At 40.6% G+C, this 5,945-nt stretch overlaps 1 protein-coding gene across 1 annotated transcript in view; it reads left to right on the top strand.

The window, feature by feature from the left end:
• Window positions 1-145: 145 nt before the first annotated feature.
• LOC144693305 (uncharacterized) overlaps window positions 146-5,945 on the top strand; it is a 50,370-nt gene continuing 44,570 nt past the window's right edge. Inside the window, exon 1 of the mRNA XM_078563082.1 lies at window positions 146-380. The gene's annotated coding sequence lies outside the window, so the exon portion shown is untranslated. The remainder of the gene's footprint in view (window positions 381-5,945) is intronic.

Below are 5,945 nucleotides of genomic sequence, written 5' to 3'. Positions count from 1 at the left end.
TCCACCCATCCACCGTGCCGATTGGTCTATTCAGCAAGCAAGGGAAAGGGGAGGGGCGGGGGAAAATGTACCTAGCCCGGGCCTCCGATTGGTTCTGAGGCACGTCAATCACCAGCACCCCCACCCAATCGACTGCAGCGTACATGGATGGGAATGGGGAGGGGGTTGATGCTCGGTCGATTCGTTACGTCTGATCAGCCGGGTCAAGTTCAATTTGAAGCGGGAGCGGTTGGAACGGAGCAGCTGGTCCGGGTGTAGAGGCGGAGTGACTGGGCGCAGGCCTGGGGCGGGGGAACAGGGCAGAACCGGCCGGGCCCGGCCTAGCCTACAGACTGATTACAACATGAGCTAATGGCCAGGAAACAGAAGCACAAAGTGAGGTATGGGCGGTTGGGACAGGGACTTCCCTGAGTTCACAAGCAGTTTTGTAGAGAGGAGCCCCTGACGGAGGAGGCTTTGCAAACTGGCAATGGGAAATGAAAATAGAGAATACTGGAAATATGCATCAGCATCTATAAATGGGAAGTGTTAATGTTTGGGAAGGACTGGAAACTGGGGGGGTGAAACAGTTGCATAAACAGGACTAATATAACTTCTCTCCTCAAGAAACTACAAAACGTTTACTGATTTTTCAGTGTTCGATTTTGATGAAATATAAATCTCTCTTTGTAGCTGCTCACAGACCCTCAGTGTGTTTCCTAGTTTCTGAAAGGCCGTGGTAGCGGGCATGTCGACCGTTAGATTGTAAACAATTTCAACTTCTTGGTACTTCACCAGAAAGACCATCACCAAACCCGCTCCCACCCTGGTTTCCCGTTACAAATGTCAGAACAGATAGAAGGCAGGACTGGAGCCTGTTGAAACCATATCGACGTCAAAGATTTAGTTGAAGGGACTGAGTGCTACATGCACACTTTGCCGAAGCTTAAAACTAGGTGGGATAATAAGCTGAGAGAATGATGGGAAGAGGGCTACAAAGGGATACAAGATCGTTAAATGATTGGGAAGTCTGAAAGTATCCACTTTCATAGGGAAATGCAGAGTATTTTTTGCAAGGTGAGAAACTAACAAATGTTGGTATTCAGGGGCAAGGGCTAGGTTGTCCTTGTACACAAATCATAGAAAGTTAGCATACAGATACAGCAAGAAATTGGAAAGGCAAATGGTATGCTGGTCTTTATTGCAAGGCTGTTGGATTATAAGAGTAAGGTAGTCTTACAACGCCTGGTATACTGTGTATAGTTTTAATCTTAATGGAGGTGCAACAAAGGTTCCTGCGATGAAAGGGTTGTGCTATGAGGAAAGATTGTGTGGCCTACCCCTCTAAATATTTTTTATGTTCAAAACAGTCAGGTGTTGCTTTCTCCTATTATTGCCTGTGTAGGAGAGAGTTTTTTTTAGATGAGGTGGTAGTTTGAGAGTTGTAGTTTTGTGTATGTCTCCAAAGAACTAAGTTGCTGAAAGGCAGTCCTTAAAAAAACTTCATTTTTCCTGAAGGAACTTTTTGTGGGGATGCCTGACTGTTCTGTTGTAAATATTTTTTTTCAAGATTAGTTGCAGCTATTTCTTTAAGGAGTACAGTTACCTGTGTGACTGCATTAACTGATTTTATCCAGGCATTCCTATATCTGCACTTATGATATTGTCGCAATTTTGAATTAAAAATGAGTTTATTTGGTGTGAAATGGGTTTTACTTAATTTGTAAATCTTTGTACTGGCATTATTGTATTTAAGATTTTGCTACAGCATGTGTTACTATGTTTTGGGCATTATGGATTAGTTATATACCTGTTTCAAGGACCCAGCCCAATTTTCAGGTACTAATGTCTTTAATTATTTTTTAAATTCTTAAGCCTTCTGAGACTAATGAAGTTGAGATTATTTGCACAGGGCAGAGGGAAGATTTGAGAGGAATTCAAAATTTATGAAAGGTTTTGATTTTGTGTTATGAAGGGCCATCCCATGGATTTAAGAACCTCTCACTAGGAGTAAATAAGGGAAAAAAAGTTTCCACTGAGGAGGATCAGTAACCAGAGGACACAGGTTAAAGGTAATTGGCAAACGAACCAGAGGGGAGAGGAGGAATTGTTTAATGCAGTGAGTTGGTATATTTGGATTGCATTCCTGAAAGGGTTGTTGAAGCAGATTCAATAGCATCATTCAAACAGGGATTTTAATATATACTTGAAAAGGACAAGTTTGCAGTGTTATGAAGAAGCAGGGAGTGCAACTAATTGGATAGCTCTGTCATGAAAATATAATAGTTTTCATAATTTCATTGTAAACATAGGTTAATAATAGGGTTTGGATTAATTTCTCTGTGTGGATGTGTGTGTGGATTTAATTGAATTAGAAATAGCTAGTCTGGAGCTTTGATGTATCAAAAAGGGAAGCTAGGTTTGAAATACTAAATACGTAATCATGGCTGAAGTTTTAGACTGAAGTGTGAGGAACATTTGCATTTTTAGATAAACCAGGGTAGTTTGAATTTCAGAGATGATGAGATGTTACGCCTAGCCATATGAAGCTAGGCCAGTGTGTTTATTTTTCCCAAAGATTACTGATGATATTACTACTCTGAAAGATTTATATAATGGAATAAGTGAAGTTGCAAAGACATATTGGAACAATGGAATTTACATTAAAAATGGAGAAACATGTATAAAGGAGGAAGGCATTCTAAGATCTAACACAAGTGTGAAAAGCCTCCAGCCTCTATGCATTAAGTTGCTGACTACAGGATCCAAAGTTAACTCACTTTGAATCTCCCTGTCCAGGGTATTGTGTGCTTTGCCTGGGTCTGTTGAAATCTATGTTGTTTTATTGTTGCCTTAAACTGAGGTGTAACTGGGAGTCAGGTTAATTAGGGGAGTTAGGTGTTCTTATAGTAGTAATTTGTAGACCTATGTGTGTGCTTCAAAAATCTTTTCTACTATTAATAACTGTTTAATTTAGTTTTCTAAAAAAACCCTCTAAGACTCAATGGACTTATTACTACTGAATTCAAGGCACACATCTCAAAATAAAAATACAAATTGCAAAACAGTTATGGCAACTGTTTCAAGTTTCCCTCTGGGATTTGAGCAGCTCAGCATTTACCATCCGCTGTGCCTTAACAAGCTCTTTGCAAGTCCACGGCATGGGCACAATTGGCCAAATGACCACATTCTATACTGTATGTATACTGCCTTATATTTCAATGTGAACAGTGCAGTAAGCGGACATAAATTAACCCATAAAGGAACATAGGAAGGCCATTCAGCCTGTCAAGCCTGCCATTCAATACAATCATGGCTGATCGAACACTTCAATGCCTTTTACCCATACTATCCCCATAACCCTTTACGTTATTGTTAATCAGAAATCTATTAATCTCTACCTTAAACATACTCAATGACTGAGCTTCCACAGCCGTCCGGGGTAGAGAATCCCAAAGATTCACAACCCTCTGAAGAAAGAAATTTTTCCTTATCGCCATCCTAAGTGGCTTCCCCCTTATTTTGAAATTGTGTCCCCTTTTTCTAAATTCCCAAACCAGGGGAAACATCCTACCTGCATCTACCCTGTCTATCCCTTCAAGTATTTTTTAGGTTTCAATGATATCACCTCTCATTCTTCGAAATGCTGGAGAATACAGGCCCAGTCTCCCCAATCTCTCTTCATAAGGCAGCCCTTCCATCCCCAGAATAGTGAACCTTCATTGCACTCCCTCTATCGCAATAATATCCTTTCTAAGGTAAGGGGACCAAAACTACACAGTACTCCAGGTGCGGTCTAACCAAGCTTCTATACAATTGAAGCAAGACTTCACTACTCCTGTACTCAAATCCTCTTGCGATAAAGGCTAACGTTCCATTAGCCTTCCTAATTGTTTGCTGCACCTGCATGTTAGCTTTCAGTAACTTATGGACAAGGACACCCAGGCCCCTTTGTATGTCTACACTTTCTAATCTCTTAGCATTTAGGAAATACTCTGCACAGCTGTTCCTTCTACCAAAGTGGATAAACTCGCATTTTTCCACATTATATTCAAGCTGCCATGTTCTTGCCCGCTCACTAAGTCTGTCCAAACCCTTCTGTAGCAGCTTTACATCGCCCTCGCAACACACATTCCCGCCTAGCTTTGTATCATCTACGAACTTGAAAATATTGCATTTGGTCCCCACATCCAAACCGTTCATATATATTGTGAACAGCTGGGGCCCAAGTACTGATCCTTGCGGTACCCAACTTGTCACAGCCTGCCAATGCGAGAATGACCTGTTTATTCTTATTCTCTGTTTTCTGCCTGTTAGCCAATCCTTAATCCATGCCAGTATATTGCCTCCTATCCCATGTGCTTTTATTTTGCTAATCAACCTCCTGTACGGGATTTTATCAAAAGCCTTCTGAAAATCCAAGTATACCACATCCATTGACTCTCCTTTATCAATTTTGTTAGTGGCATCCTCAAAAAACTCCAAGTTTGTCAAATATGGTTTACCATTTGCAAATCCATGCTGATGATGCCCAATCAGATCATGGTTATCCAAGTATCTATTTATCACGTCCTTTATTATAGATTCCAGCTGTTTCCCTACTACTGATATAAGGCTAACAGGTCTGTAGTTCCCTGTTTTCTCTCTCCCTCCCTTCTTAAATAGTGGGGTGGCATTTGCTACCTTCCAATCTTCAGGAACCATTCCAGAATCTACAGAATTTTGGAAAATGACCACGAATACATCCACTATCTCTATAGCAACCTCTTTCAATAGAATATCAGATCCTGGGAACTTATCAACTTTCAGTCCCATTAATTTCTCCAATACAACCTTCTTATTTATACTAATTTCTTTCAACTCCTCATTCTCCCTAGTCCATTGGACCTCTAAAGCTGGGAGATTTCCTGTATCTTCCTCAGTGAAAACAGACACAAAGTAATCACTTAGCTTCTCTGCCATTTCTCTATTCCCCATGATGAATTCTCCTGACTCTGCCTGTAATGGACCCACATTTGTCTTAACCAAATGCTTCCTTTTTACATACCTATAGAAGCTTTTGCAGTCCATTTTTATGTTTTTTGTTAGATTGCATTCATTTCTATTCTCCCTTTCTTTACCAGTTTCTTGGTCTTCCTTTGCTGTATTCTAAAAACCTCCCAATCCTCAGATTTACTACTACTACTGGCAACTTTATAAGCCTTTTCTTTTATTCTTATACAACCCTTAACTTCCTTTGTCAGCCACGGTTGACTGACTTTGTTTGGTTTTTTGCACCTTGAAGGAACGTATAGGTGCCGTAAGCTACGTAATAGTTCTTTGAAGACTATCCATTGCCTATGTACAGTCATACTTTTTAATGTATTTTCCCAATCGAGCTCAGCCAATTTGTCCCTCAAGCCTTCATAATTTCTTTTATTCAACTTTAACACCCTTGCTTCAGAGTGAACTATCTCACTTTCAAATTTCTATCATATTGTGGTCACTTACCCCTGTAGGTTCTTTTACAACAAGATTATTAATTACAAAAAACTACTGCGGATGCTGGAAATCCAAAACAAAAACAGAATTACCTGGAAAAACTCAGCAGGTCTGGCAGCATCGGCGGTGAAGAAAAGAGTCGACGTTTCGAGTCCTCACGACTGTTCTGTTGAAGGGTCGTGAGGACTTGAAACGTCGACTCTTTTCTTCTCCGCCGATGCTGCCAGACCTGCTGAGTTTCTCCAAGATTATTAATTAGCCTGTTTTCATTACATAATACAAGATCTAAAATAACCTGCCTCTAGTCGGCTCCTCCACACACTGCTCTAGAAAACCATCCCCAACACACTCCAGAAACTCGCCTTCCACAGCATTAGTGCTCAATTGGTTTACCAGTCTATATGGAGATTGAAGTCACCCATGATTACTGTATTGTCTCTGCTACATGCTTCTCTCATCTCCTGATTAATACCATGCCCCACATT

This window comes from Cetorhinus maximus, chromosome 2 (assembly GCF_964194155.1).
Source record: "Cetorhinus maximus chromosome 2, sCetMax3.hap1.1, whole genome shotgun sequence".
Lineage (NCBI taxonomy): Eukaryota > Metazoa > Chordata > Chondrichthyes > Lamniformes > Cetorhinidae > Cetorhinus > Cetorhinus maximus.
Note: the sequence above shows the minus strand (reverse complement) of the source record. Positions and strands in the feature narration are given on the sequence as shown.